Source organism: Cervus canadensis, chromosome 5 (assembly GCF_019320065.1).
Source record: "Cervus canadensis isolate Bull #8, Minnesota chromosome 5, ASM1932006v1, whole genome shotgun sequence".
Lineage (NCBI taxonomy): Eukaryota > Metazoa > Chordata > Mammalia > Artiodactyla > Cervidae > Cervus > Cervus canadensis.
Window position 1 is genome coordinate 73,257,403 of NC_057390.1, and position 24,771 is coordinate 73,282,173.

Consider the following 24,771-nt stretch of genomic DNA (forward strand, 5'->3'; position numbering starts at 1 on the left):
AAAGCATGAATTATTCTAAAGCAAGAAGCTTTAGCCTTAAGACATAAAAGTAGAGAAAAACTGGCTTAGAGGGAAAAAAAATGTAGGATTAGATTATGAACTTGTTCACTGAACAGTTACATAGCAATTTGCTAAGGTAATTATTACCATTAATTTGAGAGCCAATAATTATCATAGCAGTTTTACCATTTAATCTCTCATTTATTCTGAAATTCTAGGAGTAGGGGTTTTTTTGGGTTTGTTTTTGTTTTTTTTAGATACCTGGTTTGCTTGGCTGCTCTAAAAGTCTCCTTTCTAATGACTTTTATAATCTCAAGCATTTTTTGGTGGGAATCACAAACTTCTCAGATAGCCTTCTTACATTAGTGAAACAATGCACTGAAATCCAAGAGGTAATTTATCTTGGTCACCCTGTCTTCTGCAGAGCACTCCAGCCGGAAGGTTAATAGAAAAGAAGGCTGTGTCTGCCATCTTGGATCTCATTCCATTTCAATTTTCTGGTCACAACACCATGATTTTCTAGCCAAGAGGGGTGAACAGGAGCATATAACTCTCCCCTTGATGCCTTTCCCTCAGGCCCTTCAGTCTTTGGAGTGCAGGCCCTAGTGCTAGTTTAATTGAACTGCTGTGCTTGGCTTCTCCTCTGAAAGAGAGAGATAGATAGTCCCTCTGGTGACTTGTTGCAACAGATTTCAAACTCAGCTGGATTTAACTCTGGGAATTAAAAATACTGCCTGAGACCAGGAGCCCAGTGAAAAGAGCAACTCCAGACACTGGCATGCAAGCAGGCACTTTACAAAAGGTGTACAAAGTTCTGGCTTTTCTTCCACTTGGCTACCACCAGCTTGCATGGCTCAATTCTCTTTCTTAGACCATAATAATGGCTGGTTTGGGGCATGTGTGGTCATGTTGTGTCTTAGAGGAACATCTGAGAAATCAGTGGTTGAGGCAAGAAAATACAATATCCTTGGCTTAGAGAAGATATTAGTTTCATAGTCCTGAAAGGAGACAGTTGTCAGCACTAAGACATTTGCTCATATGTGTTAAAATCAGCTTATTTAAATCCAGACAAGCTAATGAAGGTGAAGGTTTTAGAAGAAGAACTAGAATCAGAGGTTCACAGAATCTGGAACTCTATAGAGTGTCATATGAATGAATAACCGAACACAACTTCATGAATATAAATAATGAAAATCACTGAGGCCCAGGGAGTGAAGTGACTTGTTCAATTGCTTAGCAGTTTTGGGGAAGGATGAAGTCAACATTCAAAAGATTTTAGGTCTTCCATGTGCAAAGACTTTTGTCTTCTCTATACACCACTGCCTCAAAACACTCAGAGAAGCTCTGAAGTCAGTTTCCTAATGATATTAGGTAAGAGAAGGATGAGGGAGATAGGGCTTTGCAAAGTCCCAGTAAAACAGGACGCTTGACTGAGTTAGAAATGACAAAAATCAGCCAAAGAAATACTCACATATTCCTTCCTATACTTGGTCTCAGTCTTCAGTCTTCCCCAGTGTTACTCCTCGGCTTGGTTAACGATGCAAGCTAGATAAGGATGGGTGTCAGGAACTGAAGTTTCCACAAGGTCTGCATGTGGGACTCATGACCAGTGAAAATCTCTCAACAGACAAAGAGGAGGCAGTTCAGGAAATGGGAGATTCCTGGTCTGGGTGGGGATTGTTATTAGCAAGGCCTTGAAGATGGGGGAGCAGTGTGCCTTTAAAATCCTTCATTAACGCTCTTCAGTCCCTCCAGACCCAGGACTGAAGGAATAGGATGCAGCATATTATAACGGAGAGCCTTAATCCAATATGATTTTTTCCCCCTATCTAATTCATAGCAATGAAATCTAGTCACCTATAAAATCTCCTAATGTCTACCTTATCCTGTGCTTGTGACAGATGCACAGAGATGAATGGGTAACACTCCTTGCCCATAAGAAAGAGACAGACATGTATAAGGAGAACTTCAGAGCAAGGTGGCTTAATGATAGAAGGAGCTTATGATCCTGAGGAAGCAACTGAGAGGGACTGAGTACAGGAGAACAAGACAGAGATCTCATTCCTGACTGCCGTTAAGCCTCCCGAATGATCCCAGAGCTTTTGTGCAAGAGAACTCATTCCAAGGATGAGTATAGCTAAAAAGGTAGAAGTGTTACTACAGGCGGGGTTAAGCAGTCCTTCCTTCAAAGACAGCAGCAGGACAATAGGAGGAAGTTCTCTAGCCAAGATCACCTCTCAGTGTGAGTATAGTCCAGGAACTAGCTGCAGGGTAACATGGTTCTGCCATGCCCTCCCCGCAAAAAAAAAAAAAAAAAAAAAAAAACCTATATTATTGAAAAAGTTGAGATGTGGCATAGGATACTAAGGCCCTCCCCTCAAAGGGACAAAAATGAAACAGGACTCTAAGGTGCTGGCAGCAACATAGCTGTCAGTAACAAGTGGCCATCAAATAGATTTGCTGCATTGTTGATGTTTTCAGTCCATGTTTAAAAATAGGTATGATGCTTGCAAAGAAAGGCAGCTCAATTTTACAGACACCTGCTTCTGCTATGAGCTGCTTCTACCTGGGCCCTCTCGTGGCCAATCACTCCCCCCATGTGCTCTGTATGGCGAACCGCTGGGAGTCAAGACCCTCGAGAGCTGAAGCAATTGAAGTCGGTGAGTGATCTTCACTCTGTTTGTTGAACCCGGGCAAAGACTCTTTCCTTGGGCCTTAGTTTCTCCCTGAGATCTCCTAAGGGCATGGCAGATGGAGTAAGATCCCAGCCAAGGAAGCTATAAAGAAATATTTATTCAAAGACAGCGTCCGACTTTAGGATCATACAATGGAGGGGTGCAGCCCAACATGAGTGCTTCATGGGAGTGAGAGGGAAGGGAAAAGAGGCAGTGAACATGCAATGTGTCTGGAAGCGGTTGGATGTCCTCGGTGCAGCCTAGCAGAGAAAACAAAGGAGGCTCTGACTGCATCCTCATGTGCCTTGGCCTCCACAGCAAGCGTGACATCATCATCATTATCCTGCTCTACCTCAGTGAAGATGAGTCCCTGTAACAGAAGGGATAATGCATGCTGGAAGCTCCGTCTATCCTCTATTCAGGGAGCTCTGTGTCCCAGAATGCACCTCAGTGATGAATGTCTGCTGTCTGGAGATTCTGGGCCCACACAGCTACTGGCCTGGCATTGCAGCGGGACCGGCTGCCTGGCCAGGTCCGAAATGGATGAGGACATAGATAATTCTGAGTTATTTTTCTCCAGGGAAATCCCTCTGGCAGTATCTACATCCTGAAGTCATAACACATGTTCAGAGATACAGACATGGACCCTGCCCCTGAGCACTGACACCTGTCCTAGATACAAAACAGATTTAACCTAACGTGAGTCTGGGTTTCCCTGGTAGCTCAGACGATAGTCTGCCTTTGATGCAGGAGATCAAGGTTTGATCCATGGATCAGGAAGATCCCTGGAGAACGGGGTGGCTACCCACTCCAGTATCCTTGCCTGGAGAATCCCATGGACAAAGCAGCTTATTACTGGGCATCCCAGGTGGTGCTACTGGTAAAGAACTTGCCTGCCAAAGCAAGAGTCACGAGAGGCGTTGGTTTGATCCCTGTAAAGATCCCCTGGAGGCAGGCATGGCAACCCACTCCAGTATTCTTGCCTGGAAAATTCCATGGACAGAGGAGCCTGGCGGGTTACAGTCCATAGGGTCGCAAAGAGGCAGATGCAACTGAAGCAACTTAGCATGCAATGTGAGCCCAGAGTTGCTGAATGCGACAACAGGCAATATCTGGTGGGAAGACCTCTGGAAAGTGTCATTCCCAGTGCCTCTGCCAGGGGTCTCCTTCACGTGCTTGCCAAGAAACGTGATCTGTGACTTTTCATGTGGTGATACCCATGCACTCCCTAACACACATGCGGTTCCCGATGTTGAATACTGACACAGCATCTTTCTCCTTGACCCTGATGCACTTCTTCCTGTCATACATATTCCATCCATTTTCTCAACATACACCCTTTCCAGATTCCCCACCTATTCTCTGCGCCACTTCATCCACCCTCTGTTCCTGTCATTTCATCTGCTCCATTGTAACATCATCACTGTGTTCATCTGCTCCTCTCATGGCTAAAGCTTTGCCTATTCCTAACCTGTCCGGAAAAATTGTTTCCTTTTTGAAATATTCCCACTGCTACCAGATAAATGTGATTTCTTTTAGTCTCTCAAACTCTATAATTCTGGAGTCTAGTGATGTGCTGGCAACTGTGTGTATCTGTTCCCAGTTCTGTGTTCAGGCAAGTCAAGGCTGATAGCTCAGAATCAGCCCTGGTGGGGGGAGTATCATATTTACACCATGGTAAGAGCAAGTGCTACAAATCAGAGCGTCCCATTGCCCCCAACACCAGCCTGTTTGTGAAGAGCACGTAGCGCAGGAGATGACATATGTGTGGCACTCAATAAATTTTTGCTGAATGGATTTTCACATACTAAAGACATTACCTTTTGGTTTCCAATACAGAAAATATGGGCTTCCTTAATGATTCAGCAGTAAAGAATCTGCCTGCCAATGCAGGAGACACAGGAGATTCGGGTTCGATCCCTGGATCAGGAAGATTCCTCGGATTAGGACATGGCAACCAGTGCAGTATTCTTGCTTGGGAAATTCCATGGAGAGAGGAGCCTGGAGGACTACAGTCCATGGGGTCGCAAAGAGTCAGACAAGACTAAGCAACTGAGCACACACACAGAGAAGGCATGTTTTCATTTACTTGTTTTTTGAAGAGTAAAATACTGATCCATTGTGAGTAAAAGGACTTTGTAAAATAATAAAGAGCATGCCTAGTAAGAATGTTGCTTTGTTTACAAACAAAACATATGAATTTCAATAGGACAAAGCATTACCGCCCTCTGCAGAGCCAGAAGGCTTTTTGCTCTCCTCCAGCAGACAAGCTTGTTGATCTGAGGCTAAAGGTCTCTCCTGCCAAGAACAGACTTCTGAAAACAATTGTTGGAGCCACAATATAACTGCAGTTCTTTATCTTTCCTTTATTTCTTTTTCTTTCCCAGAGCAAGAATAACCTTCAAAGAAGTTTTTGATCTGAGATACCCATTTTCTTGGACCGTAATCTTAACCCATATGCCATCTAACTATGAACTTCTTTTTGATGAGAAAAGCTGAAAAGGGAGAGAAATGGTCTGGATCTAATCTGGCAGGCAGAAGGTATGTGGTTCAAAAATAGTCAGGATTTTTTCAAGTCTTCAGGGAATGAAAGAGGCAACCATGTGACATGAAATTCCAGTTCTAAACATCTCCCAGCCTCTTATTTATGAAGCAAGCTGTATTAACAAGCATGGGTAAGCACACAAACAAAATCTGGCTCATTCAAGGAACAAAGGATGTGAGTAGCTCACAGATGCAACAAAAGTCTGGTGAACCAGAGTCAGAAAACAGGCAGGAATCAAGAAAACATGGTTGCAGGATACAGCCTGGGTCATGCCCCTGACAACTCACGTGTTAGCGTCTCTACGCTTCTATTGCGTATGGACAACCTCTCAACTGTGTCTGGGTGTTTCAGTTTCTTCCTCCAGATTTGAGGCGCTGGGCAGCAGTTGTAAGCTGAGCCCAGATCACATTTTACTCTGTTAGCCTACTGTAAGCTAACAACCTGAATTAGGCTTCTGTAAGGGGAAATAGGTAGTTCCTCCCATAAGAATTCCACTCTAGGGGATGACTTCAAATAAAGAGGGTGTCTAGGTCTTGTGGAGCTAAAACACAAAATGAGAACTACACATAAAGTACAAAAAGAATGGAGATGGAAGAACAGAACAAGACAACTCCTGATCTGCTTGTGCATTTGTCTTTCCAGGTAAAAAGTGATACTGAAAGTAATTCATGGTTTAAATTGCTTTTAAGGTATTGATATATCTTGAATATGTCTAAATAGTGAAATACTATTTATAAAAAATTTCTTCCATTCACCTATATATCAAAGCAGGTAAAGTGTTTGTTCCATCATTTGTTTATGAAATGGAAAAAAAAAAAAATGGAACTAGAGATGCCTGATTTGCTCCTGGAAAGCCTAAGCCAATCCTTGTTCAGCTTCTGCATTAAAAACAATGAAATTACTCTATATCCATTTTCCCATTATATTATCAAAGAATAATGACTCCCGTTTGAAAGTTGTAGAAAGTCATTTTGATATTCAGAAAGTATACAGAGTCACCTCTAGAGTCATCACTATTGGTTATCTGACCCATATACTTGTATATATTGGATTCTAACAGAAAATTCTTAGGACTTCCCAGGCAGCCCAGTGCTCAGTGGTGAGGATTCCAGGCTTCCACTGCAGGAAGCATCAGGAGTTTGATCCCTGATCTGGGAATTAAGATCCTATAGGCAGCATGTCCAAAACAAAAACAAAAAAAGGAAAACAGAAACTCTTTTGTTTCATGTATCCATCTTTACTACATACAGTATGTGCCTCAGGTGCGCAGCCAGACTGACCTACATTTGCACCCTTCTCCTTGCCATGAGTTGGCTTAGAGTGAGTGTATGACCTGACTCTGGCCAATGAGATTAGAAAGAAAGTCTGTGGAGTCCTTGGGAGACACAGAAAGAGACATGCTCAACTCTTCACCTCCTGGTTGTTATTAGGACAAAATATGATGCCTGAAATTGCTCTAGTCACCATGCTATACTCAAGAATGATGCTATCACTTGGAAAAATAACCAGGTGAAACAGATTTGAGAGCCACATACATGACCCACCTTGCACAGAACCTGCCCCACTGCTGGACTTCTTACTATTTGAGACCGTGTTTTCCTTGTTGTAAAAGCCAATTTAAGTTGGGATTTCTTGTTATTTGCTACCAAATGCTTCCTGAGGTAGCTAGTTAGAAAAATATGTTCTCTCTCTCTCTCTCTCTTTTTTGAGAAACTGAAGGGCTACTCTGCTCACAGCTTCTATTAAGAGGCAAACCAAAACACAGGCAGAGAGACAAGTGAATTGTTTTGCCTTTAGGAAAGAGTTAGTAACAGCATATCCTTATTAAAAGATCATCCTAATTCTTTAGAATTAACTCAACCTGAAGAGCCAAACAATGTTCTCCCTGTTTTCCCACGAAAAGGGTCCATATTAGAGTTTAATGATGACATACACTTGCAGGGGCAGAAAAATTCTCCCTTCTTTCCTTTTAGGTCCTTTGTCTGGTCTGATAATTAAATTGGCATACCAGAGATTAACAAGAGAAAACAAATTTAATTTCATGTGTATGGGAGCTAGGGATTCCCAGGTAGCTCACTGAGAAAAAGCCACCTGCCAATGGCAGGAGACACAGGTGATGTGGGTTCAATCCCTGGGTCAGGCAGATCTCCTGGAGAAGAAAATAGCAACCCACTCCATTATTCTTGCCTGTAAAATTCCATGGTCAGAGGAGCCTGGAGGGCTGCAGTCCATGGGGTCACACAGAGGCAGACACAACTGAATGACTGAGCATGCATGCATGCACGCACGTTGGGAGTTCCTTAAAAATATGAGACACAGAGACAATCAGGGAGTTGATGCTTACATGCCATCCTGAGCTAAGGAATGGGAAGGGGGTCTGGAGGCCTCTATCAAAGGGGAGGGAAATTCATAGGAAGATAAGAACAGGTGTTTAATAATTGTATATATGCTTTGTAATGCAGGTAAGTCTTTCGGATTAAAACAAATAAATAAAAAGGTATGTATGGTAATAGTGCCCTTCCTGGGCCAGACCCCCTATCTAAATTCTTTTAAGTAATTAAAGAAGAGGTAAATGTTTGCTACTGTTGTTGTTACTTTCTGAATCTGCTGGTTCTTGATTGCGTTCAGCTCAAAACAGCCCACGTGTCAAAGCAGCACATTTTGGGATGACATATTCTGCTCCCCTCATACTAAATGTGACATTCACAGTAAAGTTGTTTTTCAGTATTGTGAAAAACACGATACCAAAAACAACTTACTGCATTTGTCATATATGTAATAATACAAGTATGTACAATCCTAGTTTCTTAGTAATGGGAGCTGGTAAAGCCCTTTCTATTAGAGGTATGCTTTAGAGAAAGAATAAATGAACTCAATGAGCTGGTTTGATAGTAAGCAGGTCCACTGAGAAAGGGTTAAAGCAATATACTTCCCATTTATAGTCTGCTAACTATATGTCCTATGTGATTCATAATGGACTAGAATCTCCTAATCTTTAAACAACCCCACAACTCAGGTTTTATTAAACTCATTTCTCTAGGAAAGAAACTACGTTTCAAAGAGGTTAAGTATATCATCCAAGATCACACAACTAGTAATTAACAACATTAGAATAGGAATCCGGCATGCCTGACTTACGATACTTGTCTATTTCTACATCTTCTTTCCTGGGCTAATTAACCCAGAGAAAAGAATGCTGAGAGAGGCTTCTTTGGATCTTTCCTTTTACTTACTTCTCTTTGTTTTTCCTTTCTCGTCTTTTTTTCTTTCAAGACTTCATCATTCCTCACAACATATTTAGAGCAACTATGAAGGATAAAAAGCTGACTCAGGATGGATACTATTCTTGCTGTCTCCAACAGAAGCTAATCCACACACACAACTACTTATAACTCAAGATGGAAACTGATAGACATTGTCGGAGAGATGAATGAAGGATGATAGGGGTTTAGGGAGAAATGATTGATGTCATAACAATGAAAAATGTGTATAAGAGGACTATAGGAGAGTAGTTCTCTATAAAGACCAGCAATAACAATGCATATTGTAACTAGGTATCAATGAGACCTCGACTTTTAGAGATGACAAATCTTGGGAAGGGAACAAAAGGAGGTGGAAATGTCCAAAGTTCTGGAAATAGTCAATTGTCCTAATGGTTATAAGACTATCTTAAAAGCATATTCAGTCATCCCAGGGTGTACCAAGCTGGATTCATGTGGCTTGGCTGAATAGAGGAGCAGACTCTTCCTCCATTACACTAGGGGTAGGGGTACCTTCCATCTTCGAAGACTCATGATCCTCAGCTGAACACACACATTTTCCCTAGGCTATATGCAAGCAATGGCTGCCACTGAATAGGCACAGGGTTTTCCTTCTATCTTCATCCCTGTAGGAGAACATATTTCAAATGAACTTTTTTCCCTCTTGGGAAGAATATGCTGTGTTTTAGAGTGAAATATTGGTTAAACTCTTGATGTGCGAGGGAACTAGAGGGTGTGAGTAATAATATTTCCATACTAATAATTCTCCTCAGGGCAGCAAAATAATTTATTATACTCCATAACTGAGATTGGGAGATAGGAGAAAAAAAAAAAGACTTAAACGCGTCAGTCGAGATAACCTTCCCTTACCCCTGAAAGGTAACTCACCATTTGTCTTCCTTCTACCCACATAACTAAGTACTTTTATATGAATGAAGAGTGTAGTAGATTTTAAATAGGAGGGGATAATATTATATTTAACATGGTTTTATATCATCTGTGCTTACATGAAGCTCTTGCAACATCTACCTGTTCATTTAAAATCATGTTTGAAAATATTCTCTTACTGGTTTCACTATTTCCTGTCACATGGCACCAAGAGACCTGGGTGATTCATGAGCTTTATACATAAAAGGGTTCCCTAAAGTGATTGAGTCCATATTTTTCTCAGCACTGTCATCAAGTTATAGACATGGACCCACTGGGATAAATTTTATAATCGCTACTTAAAGCAGAGGAGCAGGTTATGAACATTCAAATCTAAAATCTAATAAGCAACAAAAGCAACAAAAACACAAGCAACAAAAAATTTCCAGACTCTCTAACTGGAGTCAGTTTAAAATACAGTTAGCACAACTTAATTGTAGGCATTCTAGGGAATCAGAGGCAAAGAGGAGTAAAATGTAGTTCCTCCAGGAAGTTATGGCTACTGTGAGGTATAAGGCCATAGCTGACTGAATGGTTCCAGGAGGGCTGTAGTTATGATACTGATAAGTGCCACGTAACTGAGAAGAGATGAAGTTCTTATGTAATTCGAGAATGAAGATAAACTTGAGGATAAACAGTTGATGTTTCAGCTGTCCCCTAGATAAATGGATAGGAAGAACTTCAACATAGAAAGGCAGGGAGAAAGCAGTTTAGAATGAATAAAAATAAGGCTGTGGATAGGTTCATTCAGTGTGAATGGTGACAATAGAGTGGTGGAAAAAAAAAAACTGACAATTGGCATCAGACAAAAATGGACTCACATCTGGGCTCTCCAGCTATCTAACAACATGACTAACTAAACTTACTTAATTCCTTTAGACCCTCATTTTTTTTTCTATATGAAATGAGAATTTTTACATAATAAAATTAGCTTAAATTGGTTTGTCCTGAAGATTAAATGAAGTGAGGCACGCAAATTCTTAGCACAGAGGTTGGTCAATGGGAACTTCTATGATTTCCCTTCTGGGGTCTCTTCCACTTACCTCTGCTTAACATGCTCCACTCTAGCGTCCCTAGAAAGATGTACGGCTTATATTCATTTATTTATTCTTCAAATATTTACTGAGCACCTTCTATATCATTGACTTCCTGCTCCTAATAGCTACTGAAGTTAAATTCAGTGCAGGAATTACCTTGAACACAGCAGGAAATGTTCATGTTTTCTGTCTACCCTAGTTCTGAGAGTCTCTGTGGTCAAGAGTTAGGACTCGCTGGTGAACTATTGAAGAAGCACAAGAGAGTGACCACCATGTGCAAACAAGAGGACCCAGGTAGGAAGCCCACTCTGGGAAGAGTGGTTCCTCTCTGTCCCTCTTAGCCCTGTGGGGCTGGAAGAGTTTCGACTTAACCAGCTCTGAACTTATGCAGACAACATACCCTGACTGCAGGATTTAATTTACCATTTTTATTTGTCACTCAAAAATGCTGGCATAATCCAGCTCTGGTTCCAAGAACACACCCTGGCACAGTGCGACAGTGTCATCAGGTGTTCACAGCGCTGGAAGACCATTTGGAACAGAAGGAAGAATATAAATAAAAGAAACCAAGTGCATTAGCAACTCATTTTTCTCCATATGTTTACATAATCGCAGCTTCCCATTTTTCTCCCCACACGGCCTTCAGATGCTCTAAAATGCAACATCTCACTGTTGTTGTTTTTCTTTTTTTTCCTTCAGTATATGCTACAAAGAAAGGAGAAAGCAGGGCCATTTTCACCAGACAGAAAGAAGAAAGGAATGCAGTGGAAGAGCCAGGGAGTCAGTGAATGTGTCTGAAAAACAAAGCTATCGCTGAGAAGTCCCTGCGAGAACCCTTTTCACCTGTGTATCCAAAGGTCAGGTCCTGAGCCCATTTCACTACATCAGCATCGTCGGAACTAAGCCTTAATTATCATGCATGGAGATCATAATAAATATGGTTTTATTTTTGATGACTTTTTGGTTTACTTTTACAATGTTATCCTCTCTCCTCCATCCCTCCCCTTAAATAAAACTTCTATATTTTATAGTTTCTCTGAGAAAAGAAGGAGAAAACCAACCATTGGACCCCACTTCCACAGAATTAGTGATGAGAAAGTCAATGCACGCCCTTGGTCTGGAGCCCACTTCATGGAAAGACCATTATGTTTGCCCGCCAGCCTTTAGAGAGGTTCCCCCAAAGCTAATGAACACCCACAGCCTTACACATATAAACATTGATAACTATTACATAGGAACTAATATATCACCTTCTCCCTATTGTGTCTGTCTCCCTACATGACCCCAATAAGTCACTTGGGTGATGTATTTAAGAAAAGATAATCTCAAATTTATTTCTTCATCTTGCCTTTAATATGCCCTAAATTCATCCACTGCACATTCATAAGGTAGTATAACTTACTTTCTTTAAAAGTCCAGATACTATTGAAGAAGGAAGAACAGCCAGAGTTTGAATTTAAATCAGCAGATTGCTTTTCTCCTAACCCTTACAAAAGCACCATGCAGACAGAGGTTATGAATGGCTGGAGGAAAGAATATTATGGTGTGTGGGTTAGCTTGAGATTTTTGGACTTAGACATAACACTGGGGTCTAGGAATTTAGCCAAGGGAAAAAAGAGGAAGAAAGAGAGAGACAGATCTGCCAGTGATAAAGTAGGGTCAGGCAGTGAAGATAGAATGTAAAGGAATGTGGGAAGTACCAAAAGGCAACTTCTCAGATGCTAGTTACTCAATATCAATACAGTAAAAACACTTTCAGAGGGTGGCAACATTCTATATTGTGTTTCTTTAGAATAATGTTGTTTATTATTAACAAAGTAAGTGTCTGGAAACACTTTCTGGCCATGAAGATTCTTGGCTAGAGTAACCTTTTCAAATTTATCATTGGATTGTTGTTGTTGTTGCTTTTTAAACCATTAAAATGTGCCCAGTTTGAATGCATTTTGATTTCCACACAGGAGATACATCCAAAGACTAGAATCTTCCTCAAAATTTTGCTCAACAGCATTGGGTTACACTGTAGGAAATGATATCATCCCCGCAGGGCTGGCATAGATCTGAATCAGGAGGTGTTCTCAGGCTTCAGTTCCCCCAGCTCAACTGCACATTTTTGTACTCTCTGTCTTTTTCCCTTTCTTGCCCCCTATGACTTTTAGTTCATGTCTTCTTTGGTGTCTGGCATGATGCTACTTAGCATACCTTCAGTAAATAAAGACTTGGCACATTACAGGCTATTTTTCTGCACCGCTGCACTCAATGAGAACTTTCTGATGGTTCTTTTTTTCAGTCAGAATGTCTTAAAGACTGCAGGTTAATCCCCTCTTCTTGTTAGATGCTTTATTCAAGAGCATCCTGATTCTGGAAGATTCAGTTTTCACTGGTTATTTTTAGCACTCAATTGATTCAAGCATCTTCCAAATTCCGAGGAAAAAAAATCACTTCAACCAAGAGATCCTATCAATCACAGCGTGGTTTGCATGCTTATTTAGCTGGTTAGTAATTAAAGGCAGCTAAAAATACCAGGCATGCATGAATGGTGTGATTTTTATATCTTAGCTCTTTTCCAGAGAAGATGCAAGTTCCATCAATCAAACAGTTGGTAGCTGAAGTCATTATCACTGAAATTAAGGCAATTATATACAAATGAATATTAATGAAGTATCTACTCAAAATTAGGGTCAGTTCTTAACACTTAAAAAGAAATTGTAGAGAATCTAGGTTCAGTGTAAAATAACTTAGGGACACACCTTCCATATTAAATTGCCTCTCCAGTGAAGGGGGCTCTATCACATTTATGGTATTTCTTATTTCAGAGACAACTGATCCATCAATATTCCTAAATGGCCCATAAACCTACATATAATGTAACCATACAACATCTTAATGAGAAAGAGGCATATTGGTCCCAGACACTGTGATTTTATAACAACAACAACAACAAAAATTTACATGACATTCATTGCAATTTATAACATCTTTATTTATAAAGTAGGAAGACTATCTCAGATGATCTCCAAGAATGTTTAATCCTACAACATTTTATTGTTGAATAAGAATGTATCATTTTAAGGACTTCAGAAAATCTGATGTTAGTACAATTTGATTCTTTAGGTAGCTATGAATAGGAAATAAATAGTGAGAATGCAAGGGGTCTGAATTTTCTATTGATAGATGTGCTTGCAGGCAATTAAAGGTTCCCAAATATAACATTCTTAATTAAAAACTGGTAGAAACCCCCAAGCAGCCAGATTTATGCTTCAAGCATGGCACTCACATCCCACAACTACCAAATACCACTCATATCAGGGTGAAGAATGGACATTTTAATTTATTATATTACTGTGGATTTTGTAGGTTTTGCTACCCATTTAGTACTCAGGAGGAAGGAAACAAGAAAGAGAAAGGAAGGAAGGATGAAAAAAGGAAGGAAGAGACGGTGGCAGGGGAGAAGGAAGAAGAGAGATACCAGCCCATGCCTGAACATTGAAAGTGGTGGGGACCTGGACCCAAGGGGTCTTTGGGTCAGTCATGCTGTGTAGCCAGAAGAATCGATGGTCTCTAAAAGGAGCCCCAGGAGTCACTCCTGCTACAAAACATGCAGAACTTTGGGACTGGAAAAAGAGAAATAAGGATAAGAGGCAGGAAGGCTAAGTTGCTGGAAGGATTCTAGAAGCATGGATCTGGAGGACAACAGGGCTAAGTAAAAATGATCAGGCAATATAGGGAAGACAGGAACAAAGCAGGGGGGATCATGTTCCCCACAGTTGTGTGAAAAGATACAGCTGTTCTGGCTGAATCTGCTGGCACATTTTTCAGGTTCTTGCATTCTCCCAGAAATCTCAGCTGCATGACATGACAGAGACCGCTACAGAACCACAAGGCCTATAATAAAAATCATTGGTCTGGGGTGTTTGAAAAATTGCCACACTTGGAAGCAGGTGTATAGAGTAGATGTCCTCTAATTCCTTAGAACCCTATGCAGCACTACAGAAGGATTCACTATCTTTTCAACATTGTACTGAAAGTTCTTGCTTGAGGCAGTAAGAGGCAATAAATGTACACAGATTGGAAAGGAAGACATTAAGCTATGTTTGTCTGCAGATGACATTACTATGTAAAAAATCCTAATGAATCTATGAAAAAAGCTCCTGGAACTAATAAGTGATTATCACAAGGTTGCAGGATATAAGACCATTATAAAAAGTCAATTGCTTTCCTTGGTCCAGCAAAGAGCAAGTGGAATTTAAAATTAAAATCATAATACTGTTTACATTAGCAACCCCAAAATAAAATACTTAGGTATAAATATAACAAAATATGTACAAGATCTATATGAGGAAAGCTACAAAACAGTTATTGCGTAAACTAAAGAATTAAATAAATTGAGAGATAATCTATGTTCATGGGTAGAAAGACTCAATACTGTCAAGATGTCAGTTCTTCCCACTTTGATCTCTAGATTCAGTACAATCCCAATCAAAATCTCAAAGTTATTTTGTGGATATTGACAAATGGATTCTGAAGTTTATGTAGAGGCGAAAGACCCAGAATAGCCAAGACAATTTTGAAGGAGAAGAACAAAGTTGGAGGCTGAAACTACCCAAGTTCAAGACTTCCTGTATAGCTATAGCGACCAAGACAGTGCAGTATTGGCAAAAGAAGAGAAAAAAGTAGATCAATAGAACAGAATAGAGAGCCAAGAAACAGATCTATGTAAACATAGCCAAAGGGACAAACATAATACAATGAAGCAAAAACAGTCTTTTCAACTAATGGTGCTGGAACAATTGGATCTCTATATGCAAAAAATTTGCATCTAAATAAAGATTTTACTCCATTCACAAAACTTAACTTAAGGCTCATAGACCTACACATAAACTGTAAAACCATGAAACTACTAGAAGATAACAGCAGAAAATCTAGATGATCTTGGGTATGGTGATGTCTTTTTAGATACAACAGTGAAGACAATCGCTGAAAGAAATCATTTAAAGCTGGACTTCATTAAAATTAAAAATTTCATCTATGCAAAATGTAATTATAAGAAAATTAGAAAACAGGACACAGACTTGGACAAAATATCTGCAAAAGACGCATCCGATAAAGTATTATAATCTAAAACATACGAAGATCTCTTAAAATGCAACAATAAGAAAAAAAACCTCATTAAAACATCGACCAAAGACCTTGATAGACACATCGTCAAAGAAGAAATACAGATGGCAATTATGCATCTCAAAAGATGTTCCATGTCATATAATAACAGGGAAATGCAAATTAATATGAGATACAACTATATACCTGCTCAATTCAGTTCAGTTGCTCAGTTGCATCCGACTTTTTTCGACCCCATGAACCGCAGCACGCCGGGCCTCCCTGTCCATTACCGACTCCCGGAGTCCACACAAACCCACGTCCATCGAGTCGGTGATGCCATCTAACCATCTCATCCTCTGTCATCTCCTTCTCCTCCTGCCCTCAATCTTTCCCAGCATCAGGGTCTTTTCCAATGAGCTAGCTCTTCGCATCAGGTGGCCAAAGTATTGGAGTTTCAGCTTCACCATTAGTCCTTCCAATGAACATCCAGGGTTGCTCACCTTTAGGATGGACTGGTTGGATCTCCTCACAGTCCAATGGACTCCCAAGAGTCTTCTCCAACACCACAGTTTAAAAGCATCAATTCTTCAGTGCTCAGCTTTCTTCGCAGTCCAACTCTCACATCCATACACGACTACTGGAAAAATCATAGCCTTGATTAGATGGACCTTTGTTGACAAAGTAATGTCTCTGCTTTTTAAGATGCTATCGAGGTTGGTCATAACTTTCCTTCCAAGGAGTAAGTGTCTTTTAATTTCATGGCTGCAATCACCATCTGCAGTGATTTTGGAGCCCAAAGAAATCAAGTCAACCACTGTTTCCACTGTTTCCCCATCTATTTGCCATGAAGTGATGGGACCGGATGCCATGATCTTAGTTTTCTGAATGTTAAGCTTTAAGCCAACTTCTTCACTCTCCTCTTTCACTTTCATCAAGAGGCTCTTTAGTTCTTCTTCACTTTATGCCATAAGGGTGGTGTCATCTGCATATCTGAGGTTATTGATATTTCTCCCGGCAATCTTGATTCCAGCTTCTGCTTCCTCCAGCCTAGCGTTTCTCATGATGTACTCTACATATAAGTTAAATAAGCGGGGTGACAATATACAGCTTTGAGGTACTTCTTTTCCTATCTGGAATCAGTCTATTGTTCCATGCCCAGTTCTAACTGTTGCTTCCTGACCTGCATACAGGTTTCTCAAGAGGCAGGTCAGGTGGTCTGGTATTCCCATCTCTTTCAGGATTTTCCACAGTTTATGGTGATCCATATAGTCAAAGGCTTTGGAATAGTCAATAAAGCAGAAATAGATGTTTTTCTGGAATTCTCTTGCTTTTTCGAAGATCCAGTGGTTGTTGGCAATTTGATCTCTGGTTCTTCTGCCTTTTCTAAAACCAACTTGAACATCTGGAAGTTCACAGTTCACATATTGCTGAAGCCTGGCTTGGAGAATTTTAGCATTACTTTACTAGCGTGTGAGATGAGTGCAATTGTGTGGTAGTTTGAGCTTTCTTAAGCATTGCCTTTCTTTGGGATTGGAATGAAAACTGACCTTTTCCAGTCCTGTGGCCACATTTACCTGTTAAAATGGCCAAAACCGAGAACATTGACAGCATTCTCACCAAATACTGGTGAGAATGTGGAGCAACAGGAATGCTCATTCAATGATTTTGGGGATGCAAAATGTTACAGTCACTTTGGAAGACAGTTTGGTGGTTTCATATAAAAGGAAAGATATTCTCACCATATGACCCAGAACTCATGCTCATTGTCATTTAGCTACAAGAGCTGAAAACTTATCTCCACAGAAAAATCTATACTTGGATATCTGTAGCAAATTTTATTCATAATTGCCAAAATTTGGAAGCAATAAGGATGGTCCTTCAGTGGGTGAATGGATAGATAAGCTGTGATACATCCAGACAATGGAATATATTTCAGTGCTAAAAATAAGTTATCTAGTCATGAAAAAGACAAGGAGAAAACTTAAATGCATATTATTAAGCAAAAGAAATCAACCTGAGAATGCTACAAACTGTGTAATTCCAAGTATACGACATTCTGGAAAAGGCAGAGGTATGGAGACCTTACAAAGATAAGGATTATAGGGATAGGAAGGGGTGGGGGGAGAAACAAATAAACAGAACACAGTGGATTTTAGGTCAGTGAAAAATTATATGATATTATAATGCCAAATATGTCATATATTTCTCTAAACCTATAGACTTTATAACACCAAGATTGAACCCTAAGGTAAACTATGGGCTCTGAGTGATTATGATGTGTAAATGTAGTTTCCTCCTTGGTAATAAATATGTTCATTTTGGTGAGCTATGCTGATAATGGGGGGAGGCTATGCATGTGTGGAGGCAGGGGTATGTATGAGAATCTCTACGTTCCACTGAATTTTGCTTTAAACCTACAATTACTCTAAAAAATTGCCTTTAAAAATTCACATGCATTGGTATATTCAGCATAACTGAAAAGAACCTTCAATATACAGTCTACTTCAGTGAAGATGGACAAACCCATGGTCTAACCCTGTCAATTATTCCTTGTGTACAATTATAACTTGCATAGCTCAGTTGGTAAAGAATCTGCCAGCAATGCAGGAGACCCCAGTTCGATCCCTGGGTTGGGAAGATCCACTAGAGAAGGGATAGGCTACCCACTCCAATATTCTTGGGCTTCCCTTGTAGCTCAGCTGGTAAAGAATTTTCCCACAATGCGGGAGACCTGGGTTCGATCCCTGGGTTGGGATGATCCCCTGGAGAAGGGAAAGGCTACCCACTTCAGTATTCTGGCCTGGAGAATTCCATGGACTGCATAGTCCATGGGGTCACAAAGAGTCAGACACGACTGAGCAAATTTCACTTCACTTCAGGGAGGTGGAAAAAATCTACGTATACATATGCTCCTCCTGCAAGGTTTTCAGTTGGCAGTGACGAGTGAGAACGATTGTGCTAACCTGTAAGTTGCTAGTGACGAAATGGCTCTTCTGTGTCCCTAGCCCCCACACTGTGAATTCTAGATACAAGTTTATTTTTAAAAGGTTTGTTAAAAAATAATGCACTACACAATGAATGAAAGAATCAGATGTGTGAGCCACATTCATAGTATTTGTGGTCAGATCTATAATCGAGCTATTTGCAGGGTATTTCGAAGCTAGTGCTATGCATGTGGTTGTCCTAACCCAGGGCCTGTGTACTTGTCCTTTCTTTTCATTAAGAACCTAGTCAGGAGAGGGAGATGCCAGGATAATTAACAAATATGAGATTGTGGCTATGGGTTTAGCACAAACCTCACATTCTTCTCATTCCTCTTCCAAATAGACCCCTTAGGAAGAGTTTGGTTAATTCAACAGTACACCTCATCAGAATATTTTAAAATGTACTCTTTGGGAACTAACCCACATACACACACATACGTGATATTAAAAAAGATTCAGCCTCAGGTGTCTCTTAATATCACACGTTAGCAAAGAATGCTGTTAGCACTCAGAAAATTGTATGTCTCCAAATTCTAAATTCCAGGAATAATTTACTGTTCTGTTGGTAGCATCTACAATATGAGCCTTCCTAAGTCATTTATATAGAGACAATCCTTAGTATGAAGAATAATACGGAAAAGAAAGTATCATTAGACAGGTTTAATTTTAATTATACTATTGTGAAAAGTGGGCTAAATATGTAATTTACATGACTCTAAGGATGCTAATTCCTCTCACTAATCTATCTTTCATTCCCTATTGTATTCTCTTAATTTAAAATAATGAATTGTTTGAAAACTATAGAAAATCATAGGAAAATTATATCACAGCCATTTGTATGTTCAACATCAAGATGAGGAAAGACATTTACATTCTGCCAAATGGCTTCAGCTCTCCTGTTTGTTTTAACATAAAGATCATTGTATTGATTCCGCAAAATACCTCCCTCCATATCTCTTCCTTCTCGTTCCTCTCTTTCTAGAAATACCTGGTTTCCTATGGCTGAGGTGTTTATCATTCATTGTTTTATACTTTTATACTAATGTTTATGCCACCTCCAAATTATGTTTCCGTTGGACTGTACAAATATAGGTCTTGCATTTTAATGACAATAGACTACTCCAACGTATGAACAAATCAGTTTATTCATCTGTTTTTACTGTGAATCAGTTAGTCTGCTTCAAGTTTTCTACCCTCACAACACTTCTACAATGCATACTATTGCAGCATATATTTTGTGGATGTGTGAGAGTTTCTCTAGAGAACACACTTATGGAAATTTTGAAACTGCTGGGTTATCAGGTATGTTTATTTTTATCTTTACTAGATATTGACAATTTACTCTCTAATGATTGTGTCAATTTATTCTCCTATTAACAATGCATAAAGTTTCCTATTTCCACATAATTTTCCCCAAATTCTGTTTTATTAGGTTTGTAAATTTCTATTAATTTGATGGATGAACTATTATATCAGAGTGATTCTAACTGGCATTTATTGTTCAAAATTCCAGTTTGTCTTTACATTTTTACAGATGATTTTATTTTATTTATTTTTTATTTATTTTTTTTGCCTTTTATATTTACCATGTCATTTAATATATATTATAAAACATAATAAACAGGATGGGGAATGCGTGTAACTCTATGGCTGATTCATATCAATGTATGACAAAACCCACTGAAATGTTGTGAAGTAATTAGCCTCCAACTAATAATTAAAAAAAAAAAAAACCAGACAAAGATATCACAAGAAAGAAAAAAAAAATTACTCGGAAACTGAATTTACAGATGATTTTAATATGCTAAACTTTCTTTATATATAAATGTATATATACAAAATCATTAATACATATATATGTATATGTGTGTTTCTGTATGAAATCTATTCCATCTTATATTGTGCTATTCATTTACTATAATTTTTCTTTGTTTCAATTTTGCCTCAATTTTGTATTTCTATTGGATTATATTTTCTTTAGTTGCTTTGTTCCCATTCACTAATTTAAAAGTTATATATTCTTTATATATATGCATATATACATGTGTGTATGTGTATATACATATATCTATATGTATACACTGAAGTGTGCACACTTATCTAAAGCTAAAATTAATCACATTATTATTTTCCTCCTAAATGATGCATTCATGGATGCTTTACCTCTCATCAATCTTCCAGTCTCCTTGCAATCATTTTGGATAACTTCAGTTTGCTTTTATGTCATAATATAAGTTAAATATACTCTTGATTAAAAAATAATTCACATATATTAAAATAATGGTTACTAGTTTACTTGTTTCCCTTTTTATTCTTGCATTCTGCTTCATTCACTTATCTTACAAAGTTATTATTTCTAAAGTGCATCCATTTAGAAATTGTTTCCATAAGAGTTTGTGAGTGAGAAATGCTCTCAGACTTTATTTTTCTAAAAAAGTATATAATTCTCCTTCACTTTATCCTAACCCCTTCTTTTTTTGTTACTTTTTTAAAAATTCCCTGAATGCAATATTCTCTCATCTCTTTGAGGACATTAATGACAGTTTCTTTTTTATTTTTTTCCTCTATAGTGTCTCTTTTCTCCAAGTTGATTTCTTTTCTTTATTCTGGTGACAGTGTTCCTTACTGAAGGATCTACTCAATGCCTGGTGATCCTTCATTCTCATAACTAAGAGAAGACTGGAAAGCTATGAAGAGGATAGAAGTACTCATGGGGGAGGGCAAGGTGGTGACACCAATTTCACGCCGGGTGATCTGGGTGACCAGGCTGGAGATTAGCCCCCTACATAGAGGACCTTCAAGCGTCTCCTCTTGGGTTAGCTAAGAGGTCTAGGGGGAAATCTCCTAATTGTATGCCTTGGTAAGGACACAGCTTCCAGGATTCCAGAAGCCAGGTTGGGAGGGGGCTAGGGATTCAGGTTCGGAATTCACATACATGCCCCTTTTCTTCCCATGATTGTACCTGGAACCTCTACTTCAGAGACCATCCACTCTAGTATCCTTGGAGAATAAACCCCCAGACTTCATCTGGATTGAGGATGAGTTAGTGCTCAGAGTTAAAGGAAGAGAAAGGACATTATCACACAGATTCTACCAAATCTTCACTTTCTTAGCCATTCTTCATTCACTTCCAGTTTCAGAAGTACGTGGTGTGTATTTGTCCTATCCCTTGCAGGTTGCTGGATTTTTTTTTTTTTTCTATTTTACACAGCATAAGACCTGTAAAGGAGACTGGATCTATGAAGGGGTCTTAGTGTAAACTCCCTGTTTCTCACAAACCTGGGTCCCTTCAACCTTTCCATTAGAGACTTCGAAAGCCAAAACTGACCCTTGCTCTCTGCCTCATAGCTGCCTCCTCCATCCCTCCCTCTGATGGCCAAAGCAACAATTCAGACACTCGCTGCTCTTAATTTCATTTTCCTCTTCATTTTTGGATGAAATTCTCAGTCATTTAACTTTTAAGAGTTTATCTATGTATTACAAATATTTAAGCATTTTTGTTCAATTTTATCTAGCTATTGAAAGTCTACATGAATTTAATAGTTAACTGTTAGTATGTCACCTTCCTAGAAACATGTCTCTCCATCCACCTAATATAATGGTGACCATTCATTGAGTGCCAACTGGGGGGCCAGTACATCATCCACATACTATTCCTATGAACTGGTAGAGCTGGGATTTAAAGCCAGGTCTGTCCATCTCCTAAGCCCACTTATAGTAAATCAAACAATCTTCCATGATCAATAATAAAACCAATAGAGACGTGTCAGCTGCTTTCAGGGGAAGGAAATGCAAATCCATGTGTGTGCATGCTTATACGTATAGGCTGAGGTGTGGGCAGAGAGCATCTAAGACATGGTGCTATCATGACACTTGGTTCACACAGTGCTACTTGCCACAGATTCTCTTTCTTTTTCTTTGCTCATTCAACAGTGTCTAATAAATACCTTATTTCCCTTCTCACTGACTTTCTATTTATTCCCTACTTTCTGCTGAAAATACCTATTGTGTTCAAGCAGATGAATGTCACAGCAGGCACTCTGCCTTGTAACATCAAGGACTCTGAACAAGAACTCTGCTTTGAAGTGAAAAAGTAGTGGGGATGGGGAAGATAAGGAGGTTATGGAGAGACAACACAGAAAATAAACACGGGTGTGAATCTGTAATTTCCCAAGAAAAGCTACAATCTGTGTAATATTGTACTTTTGCTGAATAAATTGTTGTTAACAGGAAAGTACCTCTATATATCTTTCAAAGGAAGAAACATCATTTTAAATATGTTCTTATTGGAAGAGCCTATAGGTGCAGAGTAGCCAGCTAGCAAATGTGTGTTGTGCTGAAAGGATTACCCACTGGGGAACTATAAATTCACGCTAATATTGTCTATTTTATCACATTTCCATCAGGGATGTGGTCTCAGGGAAGCACCTTGTTATATTCTTTAGCTATAGTGAATCACAGATTTTAGTTCTCCAAAATATCCTGGCTCCCCTCTCTGCCTTGTATGGAATAATCAAAATCATTTCTTGATATCAGGATCTGCCTTTTACACTTTTACTGCATTTATGTGTGCCCAGCTCAGAGACTTGTACACAGTAGCAGCACAGTATGTGCATCATTAATGACATGGAGTTTTTGCCTCTTTGGGAAAAAATAGATGCACACTTAGTTACAAGCCCTTGACTATATAGCAGCTGGCCTAACAGATGGGGCTGCAGACAGGGCAAACAGCAGACAGGAACCAGGAGGTCCTAGAGGAATCTACATTAAATGGTCCCTTCCCCAGCCTCAAAGGATGATTAAGAACACCTAAGACTAAGGTTCTTCATAAGACTGCTATTCTTTTGTGATTCAGCTAAATGTCACCGCTTTTAGAAACTGGCCATGGAGATTTGAACCAAGAAAGGGTCCCCTTCCTTCTCCCTCTTTCAAGTTATACTGTTTTCACATTTGCTTTGAAATGATAAGAATTTGTTCTCATTTTATTTAATTGTCTTTTTAGTTGTTTTTTTGACTGTCTTTTTTTCTAGACTGTAGGCACGATGAAGTCAAGGATCAGGTCGCTTCCACATATTCCAAACAGGAGTAGTGACTTGCTGATTTTTTAAATGAGCACATCATTCAATAAAGCACTCTTCCTTCTTCCTCTTCTTTAATCCGGAAATGAGAACTGTCATTCGGAACACTGAGCAGCCACTTAACTTGGCACCACTCACTTCCACGCTTAGCACAAGCTTTCCAGGCTGAACATCCCAGGAATCGTGTTTCAGAGAGCTGCGGAGCCCTTCTGCAGTTGAAATGCTCTTTCCGTGTAAAAATCCTCCTGTGCTCTCTCTACTGCTCAGCAGCAGTTGAGAAGCAAGTCACTTGTGCAAACTCTGAAAGGCTATTGATAAAAGAAAAGGGATGACATTTGCTTCTGGCAGTTTTACTCAAAGGTATGCGCCTGGAAGTCAGAGAAAGATATGAGCCGTGGGAAGTATGAGAGATCTCTGAAAAGAATGCAGGAAAGGGATCTTCACGGGGTAGGAGCACTTTTCCACTATGCTTGGCAAGAAAGGGCAACTAGGAGGCTGAAAGGAGAGTGAATGGGCAAGGCCAGGAGACAGACTGCAGCACACTGACTCTCGTCACTCGTGTGTCGTGACCTTGAGCCCTATCGGAGCTGCAGTGTGAGTTACAGTCCAGTGGTAAATAGAACTAAGGCCAGGAATCATTGCAAATGCTTGCGATGATGGTTTAATGAAGGAGTCAAACAGGATGTGGATAGATAAATCAGATCAAGCACATATCTAGTTTGGCAACAGATATATAGAAATAGATAAATAAAATATTTCTAGGAAGGATATTAATTGAAGGAAACGAAGAAAACTGTCTTATATGTTGTTATATTTCAGCTGAGAGTTCAAGGAAAAATTCACCCAAGAAATCAGCTGACTCCTAATCAGAGTTCTAATGCAGCCATTTATAGCTCTTCATGCTGCTTCATCACCCAGGTAATTACCCTTCATCAACCTAAAATTCTCCAGTACTTTCAGTTGGAGAAGCTAGTCTGCATTTTCCCATGTTAGAAGTCAGGTGCAAACTGTTATTGACCCAGATCTGCTGTCATCTTTCACTTGAGTGCAGACGCACATGCAAGAGAATCCTTTACATTATTTACAGTTGTTTTCATGAAAACTTAAAACCAGTACTTAGCCTTATGGCTGGATAAATGGGAATACAGAATACATGGATGGATAGAGA

The 24,771-nt window shown here is 39.4% G+C and overlaps 1 long non-coding RNA gene across 2 annotated transcripts in view; it reads left to right on the forward strand.

Moving 5' to 3' along the window:
• LOC122442020 overlaps nt 1-11,353 on the forward strand; it is a 39,280-nt gene extending 27,927 nt beyond the window's left edge. Inside the window, exons 5-6 of one of the 2 annotated variants that reach the window (XR_006269527.1) lie at nt 5,063-5,216; nt 11,144-11,353. This is a non-coding gene — a long non-coding RNA (uncharacterized LOC122442020). Of the gene's footprint in view, nt 1-4,514; nt 4,645-5,062; nt 5,217-11,143 lie in introns of those variants that run through there. The other variant, XR_006269528.1, reaches the window with a different exon arrangement.
• Nucleotides 11,354-24,771: the final 13,418 nt, after the last annotated feature.